The sequence below is a fragment of the Ranitomeya imitator genome, chromosome 1, assembly GCF_032444005.1.
Source record: "Ranitomeya imitator isolate aRanImi1 chromosome 1, aRanImi1.pri, whole genome shotgun sequence".
Classification (NCBI taxonomy): domain Eukaryota; kingdom Metazoa; phylum Chordata; class Amphibia; order Anura; family Dendrobatidae; genus Ranitomeya; species Ranitomeya imitator.
Genome location: NC_091282.1, coordinates 22,724,384 through 22,745,728, shown reverse-complemented (window position 1 = coordinate 22,745,728; position 21,345 = coordinate 22,724,384). Strand labels below are relative to the sequence as shown.

Below are 21,345 nucleotides of genomic sequence, written 5' to 3'. Positions count from 1 at the left end.
ACAGCCAGTACAGGAGGAGTGCAGAGCACAGCGCTGGAGGACAGACGGCTGTAGGTAAGTATGTAGTGTTTTTTTTTTTTACTTTTAGGATGGTAACAAGGGTAAACATCGGGTTACTAAGCGCGGCCCTGCGCTTAGTTACCCGATGTTTACCCTGGTTACCAGCGAAGACATCGCTGAATCGGTGTCACACGTGCCGATTCAGCGATGTCTGCGGGGAGTCCAGCGACGAAATAAAGTTCTGGACTTTCTTCCCCGACCAGCGACAGCACAGCAGGGGCCTGATCGCTGCTGCCTGTCACACTGGACGATATCGCTAGCGAGGACGCTGCAACGTCACGGATCGCTAGCGATATCGTCTAGTGTGACGGTACCTTTAGAGTCCAGCTTCTTAGACCTTTCGCAAAGCCACACAATCCAGGAGGTCTGCAGACCTCCATACACAGAACCATGTGTGAGCTAAACAGGTCTCATTTTACAATGTGAACCACATCCAGGGGTGGAGATATGGTGAGCAGCCTACCCGCCCTAACTCTTCAGCTGCTTACAATTAGACCTAGCTATAATGTGGCCGATTAACTCCTCTTAGTACTATGTGTACTAAAGCATTACTCCAGGTTTATATCACAGAGGACAATCACCTCTGTGATACATATCTTCCATCCACTATGTGTCCTGAAGCCACCTTACACCATATAGAACAAGACACAGCATTTACAGATCATAATACGTGAGTAAACAGCTCAATTGATCAACAAATCCTTGTGTCAATGATTTTCTATTGTATGAGTGCTGCCTTCATTTTTGTACATATCGATCTATTATCTACCTATTATCTATTAATCATCTATTATCTATCTATCATCTATATACCATCTATTATCTATCATCTATATATTATCTATCCATCCATATATCATCTATTAACTATCTATTATTTATCTATCATCTATTTATCTATCTATTAACTGTATTATTTATCTATTATCTATGTATATATTATCCATCATCTATATATCTATCTTTTATATATTATCCATTATCTATTATCCATCATCTATTATCTATTATCCATCATTTATCTATCATCTATCTATCAATCTATTATCTATCATCTATCTAGAAAAATAAAAGCAGCACAAGAAAAATAGCAAATAGTCTGCAAGGCCCCCAGGTAAGTACCAAACCTTATGTAGAGATTAAAAAAATGGAGGCAGCACACCGTTCAAAGTGGAAAATAGATGTGCTTCTGTTTAATAGCCCATCACGGTGACGTTTCGGCTCACACCGAGCCTCTCTCAAGTTTATATCTGTCTATTATCTATTTATTATCCATCATGTATTATCTATCTAGTATCTATCTAGAATATATATATTATCTATCATCTATTATATATCTATCTATTATCTATGTATTATCTATAATCTATCATCTATCTATTATCTATATTTATTTATCATCTATTATCTATCATCTTTATCTATTATCTATCTATTGTCTATCTATCTTCTATTATCCATCTTTCTACCTATTAATTATCTATCTACAGTTGTGCTCAAAAGTTAAAGTTTACATACCCCAGCAGAATTTTTGCTTTCTTGGCCTTTTTTCAGAGAATATGAATGATAACACCAAAACTTTTTCTCCACTCATGGTTAGTGGTTGAGTGAAGCCATTTATTGTCAAACTACTGTGTTTTCCATTTTTAAATCATAATGACAACTCAAAAACAACCAAATGTTTTTTTCTTTTTCATCTATCTATCTATTCTATATCTTTGCACATTTAATAGAATACCAAAGAGAAACAAAAATGCGTGCGTCAAAATCACATACAAAAACGCAAGTGACCTGAGGTGCGGGATTCATGCGGAATTTCAACTGCATAAAAACTTGAGAAGACATTGATCATGGGAACGTACTCAAAAAGTGGAGTAATACTCTGACAACATTGTTCCCAGCAGTGACCTGGGAGTCAGAGCTGTGTCCATACATCTTTCCCATCCTCTTTCCATCCATTTCAGCGATTCTCCTGTTCCCTCCCCCCCAGTCCTCCTGTTAGGGTCTTCTGGAAAAATGATCGTTTCTTATTGACTTCTATTATGCTCAGTACTCGAGTCGAACCCATTTGAGCATCTGACCTGCTCGATTTGAGTACTGAGCACTCGAGCATTTTAGTGCTCGATCATCACTAATCACTAATGTCCAAAGACATACTGATAGGGAATTTAGATTGTGAGCCCCATCGGGGACAGCGATGATAATGTGTGCAAACTGTAAAGCGCTGCGGAATATGTTAGCGCTATATAAAAATAAAGATTATATAAAAATAAAGATTATTATTATTATCACTACTAAACATCCTGCCAGAGCTACAATGGAGGGAAAAGAATCTTTACATGTGAAGGGCCCAGACACAGCCCAGACCAAAATCTCAGAGAATCTGTGACAAGATGTGAAAATTGCCGATCACAAACGTCGCCATCCAATCCCACTGATCCTATAGATCATTCATCCATGAAATCATCATGGCTTGAAACTGAACCAAAGGCCGTTAAATAACAATAATTCTGCACAGAAATCACACAATATGCCGACCATCACTCCCTCATATCCCCGGGTTTTGAGGAAATATCGTACCATCTCAAGGACAACGCAAGACAACCAATGTATAGGCATTCAAGATTTCAAGAAAAGGTCATTATGGATTGGTGACACGTTTCAAGATTCAGTTATATAATAATGAATAACATTCTATGCACGAGGTTGATATCGATGTGTTATCTGGATTATTTTTCCTTTTTGGATATATGAATTTTATTGACAATATCCCACATATCTTAACCATTTATTTATCTTATATGATATGGGAAATTACCTTCCAAGCAACACTCATATTTATTTCTTACACTGTTTCTCAATAAAAAAATAACTATCTCCCTACGTGAATTCTTTGATGTGCAATTAAAACTGACTTTTGGTTAAAACACTTTCCACATAGAGAACATGAATACGGCTTCTCCCCTGTGTGAATTCTTTGATGTCTCACAAGATCTGATTTCTGGATAAAACATTTTCCACATACAGAACATGGAAATGGCTTCTCCTTTAAGTGAGTTCTTCGATGCTCAATAAGATCTGATTTAGCATTATAATATTTCCCACATCTTAAACATAAAAAAGGTTTCATCCCTTTGTGAGTTTTTTTATGATTCATAAGATTTATTTTCTGAGTAAAACATTTTCCACATTCTGAACACGAATACGGCTTCTCTCCTGTGTGGATTTTTTGATGTGTAACAAGATTTGATTTACTACTATAATGTTTCCCACATTCAGAACATGAAAACAGCTTCGCCCCTGTGTGAGTTTTTTGATGGTCAGCAAGATTAGATTGCCAAGTAAAACATTTCCCACAATCTGGACATGAAAATGGCTTATCCCCTGTATGAATTCTCAGATGTGCTACAAGACTTGATTTAAACCTATAACGTTTTCCACATTCTGGACACGCAAATGGCTTCTCTCCTTTGTAAATTCTCTTAAGTTTAGAAAAATCTGACTGCTGAGAAAAATATGTCCCACCATCAGGACATGACAATTTCTTCTCTTCTGGGTGAATTTTTTGATGTTCAACTAGGTGTGATTTCTGGATAAACGATTTGCCACATTGTGAACATGAATATGGCTTCTCCTTTGAATGAATTCTGTTGTGTTTAACAAGAATTGATTTCTGAGAAAAACATTTTCCACATTCTAAACATGAATAAGGTTTCTCTCCTGTGTGAGTTTTCTGATGTTCAACAAGACTTGATCTTCGGGTAAAACTATTGCCACATTCTAAGCATGAAAATGGTTTTTCCCCTGTGTGAATTCTCTGATGTTTATCAAGAATTGATTTCTGAGAATAACACTTCCCACATTCTAAACATGAATAAGGTTTCTCTCCTGTGTGAGTTTTCTGATGTTTAACAAGACTTGATCTTTGGGTAAAACTATTGCCACATTCACAGCATGAATATGGCTTCTCTCCAGTATGAATTCTCTGATGCTTAACAAGAACTGATTTATGAGAATAACATTTACCACATTCTGAACATGGAAATGGTTTCTCTCCTGTGTGAGTCTTCTGATGCGCAAGAAGACTTGACTTTCGAGTAAAACCATTTCCACATTCCGAGCACGGGTATGGCTTCTCTTCTGTGTGAGATTTTTGATGGTTAACAAAACTTGATTTCTGAGTAAAACATTTTCCACATTCTGAGCATGAAAAGGGCTTCTCTCCAGAATGAATTCTCCGATGTCTGACAAGATCCGATTTCTGCAAAAAACATTTGTCGCATTCTGAACATGAAAACGGCTTCTCCCCTGTATGAATTTTTTCATGGCTAACAAGAATTGATTGCCAAGCAAAACATTTTCCACATTCTGAACATGAATACGGCTTCTCCCCTGTGTGGATTCTTTGATGTCTAACAAGATCAGATTTCTGGTACAAACATTTCCCACATTCGAAACATGGAAACGTCTTCAGACTTGTGCGAACTCTTCGACGTTGAAAATGCTTTGTGTGACTTTGGTTTTGCTCAACATTCTGCGGTGAACCAGGAGAAAGGACTTGTTTAAATAGAGCAAATGACAAATCTTGGATGTGAAGGTCTGAGGGTATATCTGGGATAATGGCATGCTCTTCATTTGTACAATGTATGATACCACAATCATCTGCTTTAGAATCTAAAGATAGTAGATGTCCCTCTGAGCTCCTGGTGCAATCATCTGCCAAAGAAAAAAACAATTTTATTATTCTTACATAATCTTATTAAATTTACATTGAATTCCATATATTTTACAGGAGTTACTAAAGTCTTTTTCCAGGATATTAATACTGATTTTCCTGATACAATCCGGGTTTTGAGTCCTGTCTGCCCTTTTCCCGGGCTGATCATGTCAAGGGTTTACTTTGCCTGGCCTCGTTTTGGGTTCAGGTCTATTTCTTAATGCTGCATCCTGCAGGCCATGTCAGTTATATTTTCTGCCTACGGCGTGAGTATCTGACTCTGGTAGTACCCTGATTGGTCCTGCTGCGCTTTCTGACCTTGTCCGTGTCTATTCCTCCTTCCCTGCCCATCCTGTCTTAGTGTTTCCTGATTGCTTTTGGATTTCCCGGTGTTTGACTCTGGCTTGACTTTGCCTCTGGTCCCTGGTACTTCGGCCTTTTGTCTGGTATTGATCCTTTGGCTCTCCACTGACTCTGTGATTGTTTTTCCACTTTGTACTGCATGACGGTCTATGTTTTGGCTCGGCTTGTTTGACTATTATGCTGTCACCTGGTGGTAGTTTCGCTGCAGCACTGCAGGTCTGCCCTTGCAGACTTGTTACTATCCTTCCACTCTATTGCCATCTAGTGGAAGTTGCAGTTAAGTGCATAGCTGCAGCGTAACACTGAAGACATCCGTGCCCGCTGGACGGGAACCCTGTCAACCATCAGCTACCTACCAGCATCCCGGCTCCTCTTCTGACTTACTAGGCTTGCGTGCTTGATGTCTCGCCAAGCTGGCTAATCAACAGAAGAGCCTTGGATGTAGGATGTTTCACAGGGCTCCATTCCATCAGCCACGGAATACTAACATGACCACTGGACCTGGTTCCTGCACATATTTTTGGCTCCTCTTGACTGTTCTTTATTGGATACAATGCCCCATTCACCAGCACGTCGTACATTTATTAGCGGTGGTGGTGGGTATTGCAGCTTTCTCCTATTCTAGAAACCCCCAAAGATGGCTACCAGGTTGACATCTTCACAGGTAAATTTTGCCGAACGCCCATAATCGTTCTCTGCTAGTAAAATGCTCAGTGGGGAATCATAAAAAGATCTGCAAATCAATGCCAAATATTTTACATCCTTTATAGCATCCTTGGTTGTGTATAAAAAAACAAAAACTTAATGAGCGAATCAATGTTAACTAAAGTTGACTTTACTTTTAATAAATGTTGGTCGAACGCTCAGCTATTTCTCCCGATGCCCCGTATACATCCATATTTGCCACAGACAAGCATGTATGTTTATTTTAATGGGGAGAATATCTTTTGGAATAATAAAGGATTGGGCATGTTAAAATTCAACACGCCTGATACTTTTTTTTCTGAAAATTTTGTCTACAGAATGATTTTACTGAGAATCCATCAGTGAACTCATTCTGACTGGGAGTTTGTAACGGTTTTATCTCTCTTTTTCTGATCTCCTCGCAGCTGATTAAAGGCCACATGAAACTTCACAACAAGCTCACTGATGGATTCTCGGTAAAATCATTTGGCAGCCAGGAACAGACAGTGAAAACATGTCTAATAAAACCCAATCCAATTGTAAAAATGGATTATAGCCCAAACTACATGAAGTATAGTATAAAAGACATTAAATAGACTCCGTAGGTGTCCACATCCCTTAGAAAATCATCACATTTAATGAATGAGAGGAATCTGTGACTTCTCTTCATATTCCGCGGTCACCACTCACCTGGGGAGTCATCTGTAGGGGTCTCCTCTTTACACCGCTGATTACCCCTCACATTAGGGGTCTCCTCTTTACACCGCTGATTGCCTCTCACATTAGGGGTCTCTTCTTAACACCGCTGATCGCCCCTCACATTAGGGGTCTCCTCTTCACACCGCTGATCACCCCTCACATTAGGGGTCTCCTCTTTACACCGCTGATCGCCCCTCACATTAGGGGTCTCCTCTTTACACCGCTGATCACCCCTCACATTAGGGGTCTCCTCTTTACACCGCTGATCACCCCTCACATTAGGGGTCTCCTCTTTACACCGCTGATCACCCCTCACATTAGGGGTCTCCTCTTTACACCGCTGATCGCCCCTCACATTAGGGGTCTCCTCTTTACACCGCTGATCACCCCTCACATTAGGGGTCTCCTCTTTACACCGCTGATTGTCCCTCACATTAGGGGTCTCCTCTTTACACAGCTGATCTCTCCTTACATTTTTCTCTGGACCATTAATATTGTTCAGATCTTTAACCGGATCCAACACCTGCAAAACAAATATTGTAAAAGTCCCCGATGATCAGAGAAGTCCCCGGGAATAATGTTGAGAAGATCCGGACATGTGATGTCTGTGGTCAGCTGTGATCCTGCCGCCTCCACCGCTCTCATTACACAAGTATAAAACATATAATACTGGAGGAGAAAACAAGACTGAACACAAGGACGTCACAGCCGTCTACACATCATAGGGAGATCTCCATCTACCTGATGGTCCTGTGGAGGAGGAGGAGGAGTGGGACATCTCTCTGGGGTTGTCCTCTTACTGGAGAGAACTGAGGAGACACAGACCGGACTGACATCATTATTACATACAGAGAATTATAGGCCGTGTGTATTTAGTCCTGACTATTACCTGGTGATGTGCGGGGCCGGTGCTCCTCCATCATCACCTCCTGGTACCGATCCTTGTGTCCTTCTAGATACTCCCACTCCTCCATGGAGAAATAGACGGTGACGTCCTGACACCTTATAGGAACCTGACACACAATGATACCGTCATCACCCAGAATCCTCCAGTGCTGTCCTGTATAATATCCCAGCATTCCCAGCAGCGTCACCTCTCCAGTCAGCAGCTCAATCATCTTGTTGGTGAGTTCTAGGATCTTCTGGCCATTAATGTCCTCGTGTATCTGGCGGTGAGGTGGAGGCCCCTGGATTGGGCTCAGGGTTCCTCCCCGTCCTTCAGACACAGGGGCCTGACAGCGATCACTAGAGGTCTTCACTACTGTGTAATCCTGAGTGTGGAGACATTAATAATATCATTACAGACATCTCCAGAGTCCATCACCTCTCCGGTCATACCTCTCACCTCTCCGGTCATATCCCCTGTTATTCCCATAGATAATGAGGTCATGTGATGACATCAGAGCCTCTCACCTCTCCGGTCATATCCCATTATTCCCATAGATAATGAGGTCATGTGATGACATCAGAGCCTCTCACCTCTCCGGTCATATCCCCTGTTATTCCCATAGATAATGAGGTCATGTGATGACATCAGAGCCTCTCACCTCTCCGGTCATATCACCTGTTATTCCCATAGATAATGAAGTCATGTGATGACATCAGAGCCTCTCACCTCTCCGGTCATATCCCCTGTTATTCCCATAGATAATGAGGTCATGTGATGACATCAGAACCTCTCACCTCTCCGGTCATATCACCTGTTATTCCCATAGATAATGAAGTCATGTGATGACATCAGAGCCTCTCACCTCTCCGGTCATATCCCCTGTTATTCCCATAGATAATGAGGTCATGTGATGGCATCAGAACCTCTCACCTCTCCGGTCATATCACCCGTTATTCCCATAGATAATGAGGTCATGTGATGGCATCAGAACCTCTCACCTCTCCGGTCATATCACCCGTTATTCCCATAGATAATGAGGTCATGTGATGACATCAGAACCTCTCACCTCTCCGGTCATATCCCCCGTTATTCCCATAGATAATGAGGTCATGTGATGACATCAGAACCTCTCACCTCTCCGGTCATATCCCCTGTTATTCCCATAGATAATGAGGTCATGTGATGACATCAGAACCTCTCACCTCTCCGGTCATATCCCCTGTTATTCCCATAGATAATGAGGTCATGTGATGACATCACAGCCTCTCACCTCTCCGGTCATATCCCCTGTTATTCCCATAGATAATGAGGTCATGTGATGACATCAGAACCTCTCACCTCTCCGGTCATATCACCTGTTATTCCCATAGATAATGAAGTCATGTGATGACATCAGAGCCTCTCACCTCTCCGGTCATATCCCCTGTTATTCCCATAGATAATGAGGTCATGTGATGGCATCAGAACCTCTCACCTCTCCGGTCATATCACCCGTTATTCCCATAGATAATGAGGTCATGTGATGGCATCAGAACCTCTCACCTCTCCGGTCATATCACCCGTTATTCCCATAGATAATGAGGTCATGTGATGACATCAGAACCTCTCACCTCTCCGGTCATATCCCCCGTTATTCCCATAGATAATGAGGTCATGTGATGACATCAGAACCTCTCACCTCTCCGGTCATATCCCCTGTTATTCCCATAGATAATGAGGTCATGTGATGACATCAGAACCTCTCACCTCTCCGGTCATATCCCCTGTTATTCCCATAGATAATGAGGTCATGTGATGACATCAGAGCCTCTCACCTCTCCGGTCATATCCCCTGTTATTCCCATAGATAATGAGGTCATGTGATGACATCAGAGCTTCTCACCTCTCCGGTCATATCCCCCGTTATTCCCATAGATAATGAGGTCATGTGATGACATCAGAACCTCTCACCTCTCCAGTCATATCCCCTGTTATTCCCATAGATAATGAGGTCATGTGATGACATCAGAACCTCTCACCTCTCCGGTCATATCCCCTGTTATTCCCATAGATAATGAGGTCATGTGATGACATCAGAGCCTCTCACCTCTCCGGTCATATCCCCTGTTATTCCCATAGATAATGAGGTCATGTGATGACATCAGAGCTTCTCACCTCTCCGGTCATATCACCTGTTATTCCCATAGATAATGAGGTCATGTGATGACATCAGAACCTCAAACCTCTCCAGTCATATCCCCTGTTATTCCCATAGATAATGAGGTCATGTGATGACATCAGAACCTCTCCGGTCATATCCCCTGTTATTCCCATAGATAATGAGGTCATGTGATGACATCAGAGCCTTTCACCTCTCCGGTCATATCCCCTGTTATTCCCATAGATAACGAGGTCATGTGATGACATCAGAGCCTCTCACCTCTCCGGTCATATCCCCTGTTATTCCCATAGATAATGAGGTCATGTGATGACATCAGAACCTCTCACCTCTCCGGTCATATCCCCTGTTATTCCCATAGATAATGAGGTCATGTGATGACATCAGAACCTCTCACCTCTCCGGTCATATCCCCTGTTATTCCCATAGATAATGAGGTCATGTGATGACATCAGAGCCTCTCACCTCTCCGGTCATATCCCCTGTTATTCCCATAGATAATGAGGTCATGTGATGACATCAGAGCTTCTCACCTCTCCGGTCATATCCCCCGTTATTCCCATAGATAATGAGGTCATGTGATGACATCAGAACCTCTCACCTCTCCAGTCATATCCCCTGTTATTCCCATAGATAATGAGGTCATGTGATGACATCAGAACCTCTCACCTCTCCGGTCATATCCCCTGTTATTCCCATAGATAATGAGGTCATGTGATGACATCAGAGCCTCTCACCTCTCCGGTCATATCCCCTGTTATTCCCATAGATAATGAGGTCATGTGATGACATCAGAGCTTCTCACCTCTCCGGTCATATCACCTGTTATTCCCATAGATAATGAGGTCATGTGATGACATCAGAACCTCTCACCTCTCCGGTCATATCCCCTGTTATTCCCATAGATAATGAGGTCATGTGATGACATCAGAACCTCTCCGGTCATATCCCCTGTTATTCCCATAGATAATGAGGTCATGTGATGACATCAGAGCCTTTCACCTCTCCGGTCATATCCCCTGTTATTCCCATAGATAATGAGGTCATGTGATGACATCAGAGCTTCTCACCTCTCCGGTCATATCACCTGTTATTCCCATAGATAATGAGGTCATGTGATGACATCAGAACCTCTCACCTCTCCAGTCATATCCCCTGTTATTCCCATAGATAATGAGGTCATGTGATGACATCAGAACCTCTCCGGTCATATCCCCTGTTATTCCCATAGATAATGAGGTCATGTGATGACATCAGAGCCTTTCACTTCTCTGGTCATATTCCCGGTTATTCCCATAGATAATGAGGTCATGTGATGACATCAGAGCCTCTCACCTCTCCAGTCATATCCCCATAGATAATGAGGTCATGTGATGACATCAGAGCCTCTCACCTCTCCGGTCATATCCCCCATTATTCCCATAGATAACGAGGTCATGTGATGACATCAGAACCTCTCACCTCTCCTGTCATATCACCTGTTATTCCCATAGATAATGAGGTCATGTGATGACATCAGAACCTCTCACCTCTCCAGTCATATCCCCTGTTATTCCCATAGATAATGAGGTCATGTGATGACATCAGAACCTCTCCGGTCATATCCCCTGTTATTCCCATAGATAATGAGGTCATGTGATGACATCAGAGCCTTTCACTTCTCTGGTCATATTCCCGGTTATTCCCATAGATAATGAGGTCATGTGATGACATCAGAGCCTCTCACCTCTCCAGTCATATCCCCATAGATAATGAGGTCATGTGATGACATCAGAGCCTCTCACCTCTCCGGTCATATCCCCCATTATTCCCATAGATAACGAGGTCATGTGATGACATCAGAACCTCTCACCTCTCCTGTCATATCACCTGTTATTCCCATAGATAATGAGGTCATGTGATGACATCAGAACCTCTCACCTCTCCAGTCATATCCCCTGTTATTCCTATAGATAATGAGGTCATGTGATGACATCAGAACCTCTCACCTCTCCGGTCATATCCCCTGTTATTCCCATAGATAATGAGGTCATGTGATGACATCAGAGCCTCTCACCTCTCCGGTCATATCCCCTGTTATTCCCATAGATAATGAGGTCATGTGATGACATCAGAGCCTCTCACCTCTCCAGTCATATCCCCATAGATAATGAGGTCATGTGATGACATCAGAGCCTCTCACCTCTCCGGTCATATCCCCCATTATTCCCATAGATAACGAGGTCATGTGATGACATCAGAACCTCTCACCTCTCCGGTCATATCCCCTGTTATTCCCATAGATAACGAGGTCATGTGATGACATCAGAGCCTCTCACCTCTCCGGTCATATCCCCTGTTATTCCCATAGATAATGAGGTCATGTGATGACATCAGAACCTCTCACCTCTCCGGTCATATCCCCTGTTATTCCCATAATGAGGTCATGTGATGACATCAGAGCCTCTCACCTCTCCGGTCATATCCCCTGTTATTCCCATAGATAACGAGGTCATGTGATGACATCAGAGCCTCTCACCTCTCCGGTCATATCCCCTGTTATTCCCATAGATAATGAGGTCATGTGATGACATCAGAGCCTCTCACCTCTCCGGTCATATCCCGTTATTCCCATAGATAATGAGGTCATGTGATGACATCAGAGCCTCTCACCTCTCCGGTCATGTCCCCCGTTATTCCCATAGATAATGAGGTCATGTGATGACATCAGAGCCTCTCACCTCTCCGGTCATATCCCGTTATTCCCATAGATAATGAGGTCATGTGATGACATCAGAGCCTCTCACCTCTCCGGTCATATCCCGTGTTATTCCCATAGATAATGAGGTCATGTGATGACATCAGAGCCTCTCACCTCTCCGGTCATATCACCTGTTATTCCCGTAGATAATGAGGTCATGTGATGACATCAGAGCCTCTCACCTCTCCGGTCATATCCCCCGTTATTCCCATAGATAATGAGGTCATGTGAGGACACAGGATCCTCTCACCTCTCCGGTAAGATGGAAAATTATCTCCAGGGTGAGGTTTAATATCTTCTCCGCCATCTTGGTCTTGGCCCTCTTCATCCTGAGTGGAAATAATTTGAGAAAATGTAAAAATCCCAAATGAATATTCTTTACTAGAGATAATGTGAGGAAACATTGGAATAGTTGTCAGTGTAGATATTTTGTTCTCTCTGGGATGATGGATGTATTGGGGAGAGACCATTTCAAGGTTTGCTTTCATTCTATCACTATAACATCTTTATTTTCAGTATTGATTTGGCCTTTTACACCGCGATCTGCCAGGTGTTAGACCTTGTTACTAAATGATTGCTTTGGGATTTGCTCATGGCACAGACAGATCATACTGTGTCGGCATACATTCCCCCTCAATCCTCTTTCTGTGTATGAAAGCCATCCCCCCAATCACCATACTGTGTCTGCACCCATCCCCCCAATCACCATACTGTGTCTGCACCCATCCCCACTCACCATACAGTGTTTGCACTCATCTCTTCTCTCACTCCCCATACTGTGTCCGCATACATTCCCCCCTCGCTCCTCATACTGTGTCTGTACCCACCCCCATTCACCATACTGTGTCGGTACACATCCCCCAATTCACTATAGTGTCCGCATCCATCCCCCCACTCATCATACTGTGTCCGCATACATTCCCCCTTGCTCCTCATATTATGTCCGCACCCGCCCCACTCATCATACTGTGTCGGCATGCATCCCCCAACTCACTATACTGTGTCTGCACCCATCCCCTCCCTTCACTCCCCATACTATGTCCGCACCCATCATTCCTATACATTCCCCCTTCGCTTCTCATACTGTGTCTGCACCGATCCCCCCCACTCACCATACTGTTTTTCATTTTGCGCTGCGTCGCTCCAATGCAGAGAGAGTCACATTTGTTGCTCCTGGAGCGCAGTATATGAAATCTCTGCTTGTAGTGCCACTGGGCGTTTCTTCCACATCTTCTCTGGAGGGGGCGCTTTCATCTCCTCCACCCAGTGGCAGCATCTGTGATGGAGGGATAAAAGCGCACTGAAGAACAGGCCAATTGCACTACAAGCAAGAGATTTCACATGCTGGGCTACTGTTGAACCAATTGTGAATATCTCTGCAATGGAGCGACGCAGCAGAAAACGGGAAAGAACGGCAAAATCAGGGGAGCTTGGGGATTTTTACTAGGTCACTGAAATTTTTTTTAAAAAGTGACAGGTCCTTTTTCACCACTTAAATGCCACTGTGAATCTCTGATTGCGGCATTTAAAGTGCTGCTATCCTAGTGAGGCATCTATTCCAGCGCTCATCAGCCCCTGTGCAGTATATAGCTATGCTACATAGGAGATCACTATTGGTACTATAGACTGTCATTAATTGGAGCGCCATTGATTGCAGCGATCAGCTGATCTTCAGCGCTCCCAATAGAATCAGTGAGAATGATCGGACTCCGCTCCATTCACACAGGGATCTTCAGCGGAGGCGGACTAGTCACATCTCTCCCTATGGTCCCCAGCCGGCTCTTTGTTTTCTCTGAACCGCCTGGTTTGGGCAGAGGTTCCGCCACAGTCCGGTTCTCCGTGATGCTCCTTCTGGTGCACACAAGGTGATGTCACGCATGGAATACCGGAGGCAGGTACATGCCGCGGCAGGACAGGCGAGTGCCGAGGTTTTGTTGTTCCACCAATAGCTGTTACTATTCTGCTGAATTCACAAGAAGTGAATCCCAGAAAAAATTTGGGATTCGGGAAAATTCCAATTTTTGGAAAAATTTGAGCAAATTCGCTGAACTCTAGCGCCGTCCAAAACTGCAACTGGTCCAACAATAAATGAGCCACATGCAACTGTCGACAGAACCGTGAAGTGGAAAAAGGGGAAATTGTCCAGTTACAAAAGGTGTAAGACAACGCCGCCATGTGCGAGGTCAGAGCAATCATTACATGACTGCTGCAGCCAATCACTGGCAGAGGAGGTGATGCCTTGTACAATGCATGACTGCTGCAGCCAATCACTGGCCAGGAAGGTGATGCCAGTACGTACGGCACATGACTGCTGCAGACAATCACTGGCAGAGGCGGTGATGCCTTGTACAATGCATGACTGCTGCAGCCAATCACTGGCCAGAAAGGTGATGCCAGTACGTACGGCACATGACTGCTGCAGACAATCACTGGCAGAGGCGGTGATGCCTTGTACAATGCATGACTGCTGCAGCCAATCACTGGCCAGAAAGGTGATGCCAGTACGTACGGCACATGACTGCTGCAGACAATCACTGTGGAGGAAGGTGATGCCAGTATGTACCGCACATGACTCCTGCAGACAATCAATGGCAGAGGAGGTGATGCCAGTAAGTTCGGCACATGACTGCTGCAGCCAATCACTGGCAGAGGAGGTGATGCCAGTAAGTTCGGCACATGACTGCAGACAATCACTGGCAGAAGAGGTGATGCCAGTAAGTTTGGCACATGACTGCAGACAATCACTGGCAGAGGAGGTGATGCCAGTAAGTTCGGCACATGACTGCTGCAGACAATCACTGGCAGAGGAGGTGATGCCAGTACGTTTGGCACATGACTGCAGACAATCACTGGCAGAGGAGGTGATGCCAGTAAGTTCGGCACATGACTGCTGCAGACAATTACTGGCAGAGGAGGTGATGCCAGTAAGTTCGGCACATGACTGCTGCTGACAATCACTGGCAGAGGAGGTGATGCCAGTAAGTTCGGCACATGACTGCAGACAATCACTGGCGGAGGAGGTGATGCCAGTATGTACTGCAAATGACTGCAGACAATCACTGGCAGAGGAGGTGATGCCAGTAAGTTCAGCACATGACTGCTGCAGACAATTACTGGCCAGGGAGGTGATGCCAGTACGTACGGCACATGACTGCAGACAATCACTGCGGAGGAAGGTGATGCCAGTATGTACCGCACATGACTGCTGCAGACAATCAATGGCAGAGGATGTGATGCCAGTAAATTTGGCACATGACTGCTGCAGCCAATCACTGGCAGAGGAGGTTATGCCAGTAAGTTCGGCACATGACTGCAGACAATCAAAGGCAGAGGAGGTGATGCCAGTAAGTTCGACACATGACTGCTGCAGACAATCACTGGCAGAGGAGGTGATGCCAGTAAGTTCGGCACATGACTGCAGACAATCACTGGCGGAGGAGGTGATGCCAGTAAGTACCGCAAATGACTGCTGCAGACAATCACTGGCAGAGGAGGTGATCTCAGTAAGTATGGCACATGACTGCAGACAATCACTGGCAGAGGAGGTGATGCCAGTATGTACGGCACATGACTGCTGCAGACAATCACTGGCCAGGGAGGTGATGCCAGTACGTATAGCACATGACTGCTGCAGACAATCACTGGCAGAGGAGGTGATGCCAGTAAGTTCGGCACATGACTGCAGACAATCACTGGCGGAGGAGGTGATGCCAGTAAGTACCGCAAATGACTGCTGCAGACAATCACTGGCAGAGGAGGTGATCTCAGTAAGTATGGCACATGACTGCAGACAATCACTGGCAGAGGAGGTGATGCCAGTATGTACGGCACATGACTGCTGCAGATAATCACTGGCCAGGGAGGTGATGCCAGTACGTATAGCACATGACTGCTGCAGACAATCACTGACAGAGGAGGTGATGCCAGTACGTACGGCACATGACTGCTGCAGACAATCACTGGCCAGGGAGGTGTTGCCAGTACGTACGGCACATGACTGCTGCAGACAATCACTGGCCAGGGAGGTAATGCCAGTACGTACGGCACATGACTGCAGACAATCACTGCGGAGGAAGGTGATGCCAGTATTTACCGCACATGACTGCTGCAGACAATCAATGGCAGAGGAGGTGATGCCAGTAAGTTTGGCACGACTGCAGACAATCACTAGCAGAGGAGGTGATGCCAGTAAGTTCGGCACATGACTGCTGCAGACAATCACTGGCAGAGGAGGTGATCTCAGTAAGTATGGCACATGACTGCAAACAATCACTGGCAGAGGAGGTGATGCCAGTATGTACGGCACATGACTGCTGCAGATAATCACTGGCCAGGGAGGTGATGCCAGTACGTATAGCACATGACTGCTGCAGACAATCACTGACAGAGGAGGTGATGCCAGTACGTACGGCACATGACTGCTGCAGACAATCACTGGCCAGGGAGGTGTTGCCAGTACGTACGGCACATGACTGCTGCAGACAATCACTGGCCAGGGAGGTAATGCCAGTACGTACGGCACATGACTGCAGACAATCACTGCGGAGGAAGGTGATGCCAGTATTTACCGCACATGACTGCTGCAGACAATCAATGGCAGAGGAGGTGATGCCAGTAAGTTTGGCACGACTGCAGACAATCACTAGCAGAGGAGGTGATGCCAGTAAGTTCGGCACATGACTGCTGCAGACAATCACTGGCAGAGGAGGTGATGCCAGTAAGTTTGGCACATGACTGCAGACAATCACTGGCGGAGGAGGTGATGCCAGTATGTACCGCACATGACTGCTGCAGACAATCACTGGCAGAGAAGGTGATGCCAGTAAGTTTGGCACATGACTGCAGACAATCACTGGCAGAGGTGGTGATAGTTACATAGTTATTAAGGTTGAAGGAAGACTTTAAGTCCATCTAGTTCAACCCATAGCCTAACCTAACTTGCCCTAACATGTTGATCCAGTATGTACCGCACATGACTGCTGCAGACAATCACTGGCCGAGGAGGTGATGCCAGTATGTACCGCGCATGACTGCTGCAGACAATCACTGGCCGAGGAGGTGATGCCAGTATGTACCGCACATGACTGCTGCAGACAATCACTGGCCGAGGAGGTGATGCCAGTATGTACCGCACATGACTGCTGCAGACAATCACTGGCCGAGGAGGTGATGCCAGTATGTACCGCACATGACTGCAGACAATCACTGGCGGAGGAGGTGATGCCAGTATGTACCGCAAATGACTGCTGCAGACAATCACTGGCCGAGGAGGTGATGCCAGTATGTACCGCACATGACTGCAGACAATCACTCGCGGAGGAGGTGATGCCAGTATGTACCGCACATGACTGCTGCAGACAACCACTGGCAGAGGAGGTGATGCCAGTAAGTTTGGCACATGACTGCAGACAATCACTGGCGGAGGAGGTGATGCCAGTATGTACCGCACATGACTGCTGCAGACAATCACTGGCAGAGGAGGTGATGCCAGTAAGTTTGGCACATGACTGCAGACAATCACTGGCAGAGGAGGTGATGCCAGTACGTACAGCACATGACTGCTGCAGACAATCACTGGCAGAGGAGGTGATGCCAGTAAGTTCGGCACATGACTGCAGACAATCACTGGCAGAGGAGGTGATGCCAGTATGTACCGCACATGACTGCTGCAGCCAATCACTGGCAGAGGAGGTGATGCCAGTATGTACCGCACATGACTGCTGCAGCCAATCACTGGCAGAGGAGGTGTTGCCAGTATGTACCGCACATGACTGCTGCAGACAATCACTGGCGGAGGAGGTGATGCCAGTATGTACCACACATGACTGCTGCAGCCAATCACTGGCGGTGGAGGTGATGCCAGTATGTACCACACATGACTGCTGCAGCCAATCACTGGCGGAGGAGGTGATGCCAGTATGTACCGCACATGACTGCTGCAGCCAATCACTGGCAGAGGAGTTGATGCCAGTATGTACCGCACATGACTGCTGCAGACAATCACTGGCAGAGGAGGTGATGCCAGTAAGTTTGGCACATGACTGCAGACAATCACTGGCAGAGGAGGTGATGCCAGTATGTACCGCACATGACTGCTGCAGACAATCACTGGCAGAGAAGGTGATGCCAGTAAGTTCGGCACATGACTGCTGCAGCCAATCACTGGCAGAGGAGGTGATGCCAGTATGTACCGCACATGACTGCTGCAGACAATCACTGGCAGAGGAGGTGATGCCAGTAAGCTCGGCACATGACTGCAGACAATCACTGGCAGAGGAGGTGATGCCAGTAAGTTCGGCACATGACTGCTGCAGACAATCACTGGCGAAGGAGGTGATGCCAGTAAGTTTGGCACATGACTGCTGCAGACAATCACTGGCAGAGGAGATGATGCCAGTACGTACAGCACATGACTGCTGCAGACAATCACTGGCAGAGGAGGTGATGCCAGTAAGTTCGGCACATGACTGCAGACAATCACTGGCAGAGGAGGTGATGCCAGTATGTACCGCACATGACTGCAGACAATCACTGGCAGAGGAGGTGATGCCAGTATGTACCGCACATGACTGACCACTGCACACAATCACTGGCAGAGGAGGTGATGCCAGTACGTACCGCACATGACTGCTGCAGCCAATCACTGGCAGAGGAGGTGATGCCAGTACGTACCGCACATGACTGCTGCAGCCAATCACTGGCGGAGGAGGTGATGCCAGTATGTACCACACATGACTGCTGCAGCCAATCACTGGCAGAGGAGGTAATGCCAGTATGTACCGCACATGACTGCTGCAGCCAATCACTGGCAGAGGAGGTGATGCCAGTATGTACCACACATGACTGCTGCAGCCAATCACTGGCAGAGGAGGTGATGCCAGTATGTACCGCACATGACTGCTGCAGCCAATCACTGGCAGAGGAGGTGTTGCCAGTATGTACCGCACATGACTGCTGCAGACAATCACTGGCGGAGGAGGTGATGCCAGTATGTACCGCACATGACTGCTGCAGCCAATCACTGGCGGAGGAGGTGATGCCAGTATGTACCACACATGACTGCTGCAGCCAATCACTGGCAGAGGAGGTGATGCCAGTATGTACCGCACATGACTGCTGCAGCCAATCACTGGCAGAGGAGGTGTTGCCAGTATGTACCGCACATGACTGCTGCAGACAATCACTGGCGGAGGAGGTGATGCCAGTATGTACCACACATGACTGCTGCAGCCAATCACTGGCGGAGGAGGTGATGCCAGTATGTACCGCACATGACTGCTGCAGCCAATCACTGGCAGAGGAGGTGATGCCAGTATGTACCGCACATGACTGCTGCAGCCAATCACTGGCAGAGGAGGTGTTGCCAGTATGTACCGCACATGACTGCTGCAGACAATCACTGGCGGAGGAGGTGATGCCAGTATGTACCGCACATGACTGCTGCAGCCAATCACTGGCGGAGGAGGTGATGCCAGTATGTACCACACATGACTGCTGCAGCCAATCACTGGCAGAGGAGGTGATGCCAGTATGTACCGCACATGACTGCTGCAGCCAATCACTGGCAGAGGAGGTGTTGCCAGTATGTACCGCACATGACTGCTGCAGACAATCACTGGCGGAGGAGGTGATGCCAGTATGTACCACACATGACTGCTGCAGCCAATCACTGGCGGAGGAGGTGATGCCAGTATGTACCACACATGACTGCTGCAGCCAATCACTGGCAGAGGAGGTGATGCCAGTATGTACCGCACATGACTGCTGCAGACAATCACTGGCAGAGGAGGTGTTGCCAGTATGTACCGCACATGACTGCTGCAGACAATCACTGGCGGAGGAGGTGATGCCAGTATGTACCACACATGACTGCTGCAGCCAATCACTGGCAGAGGAGGTGATGCCAGTATGTACCGCACATGACTGCTGCAGCCAATCACTGGCAGAGGAGGTGTTGCCAGTATGTACCGCACATGACTGCTGCAGCCAATCACTGGCGGATGAGGTGATGCCAGTATGTACCACACATGACTGCTGCAGCCAATCACTGGCAGAGGAGGTGATGCCAGTATGTACCGCACATGACTGCTGCAGCCAATCACTGGCAGAGGAGGTGATGCCAGTATGTACCGCACATGACTGCTGCAGACAATCACTGGCGGAGGTGATGCCAGTATGTACCGCACATGACTGCTGCAGACAATCACTGGCGGAGGAGGTGATGCCAGTATGTACCGCACATGACTGCAGACAATCACTGGCAGAGGAGTTGATGCCAGTATGTACCGCAAATGACTGACCACTGCAGACAATCACTGGCAGAGGAGCTGATGCCAGTATGTACCGCACATGACTGCAGACAATCACTGGCAGAGGAGGTGATGCCAGTATGTACCGCACATGACTGCTGCAGACAATCACTGGCGGAGGTGATGCCAGTATGTACCGCACATGACTGCTGCAGACAATCACTGGCGGAGGAGGTGATGCCAGTATGTACCGCACATGACTGCAGACAATCACTGGCAGAGGAGTTGATGCCAGTATGTACCGCAAATGACTGACCACTGCAGACAATCACTGGCAGAGGAGCTGATGCCAGTATGTACCGCACATGACTGCAGACAATCACTGGCAGAGGAGTTGATGCCAGTATGTACCGCAAATGACTGACCACTGCAGACAATAGTAGTTATGAGACTATCAGACTCACTGATCTGTCACCACAATCCAGTCACAGAGAGGGAGATTTATGGGCTGGACCGAAGGACAAGCCGCCATCATTACCATAGCAACCGGTCACACGGAATCCTGACCACAGAACGCACACGCACACGCACACGCACACGCACACGCACACGCACGCACACACACACACACACACACACACACACACACACAGTACCTCCATGGAAGAGGCCAACTGCCCCAATGGCCAGAGGGACCTCTACGCCAGACACAGAGAACCCTGGAGCTCCGCCCCTGACCTGGAGCTCCGCCCCTGATCATGTGACTCCTCCCCATGTGACTGATCA

The 21,345-nt window shown here is 46.6% G+C and overlaps 1 pseudogene; it reads right to left on the bottom strand.

Annotated features, from left to right (window-relative positions):
• Positions 1-219: 219 nt before the first annotated feature.
• On the bottom strand, positions 220-21,293 carry LOC138658889 (zinc finger protein 665-like; annotated as a pseudogene).
• Between the last annotated feature and the right edge of the window lie 52 nt (positions 21,294-21,345).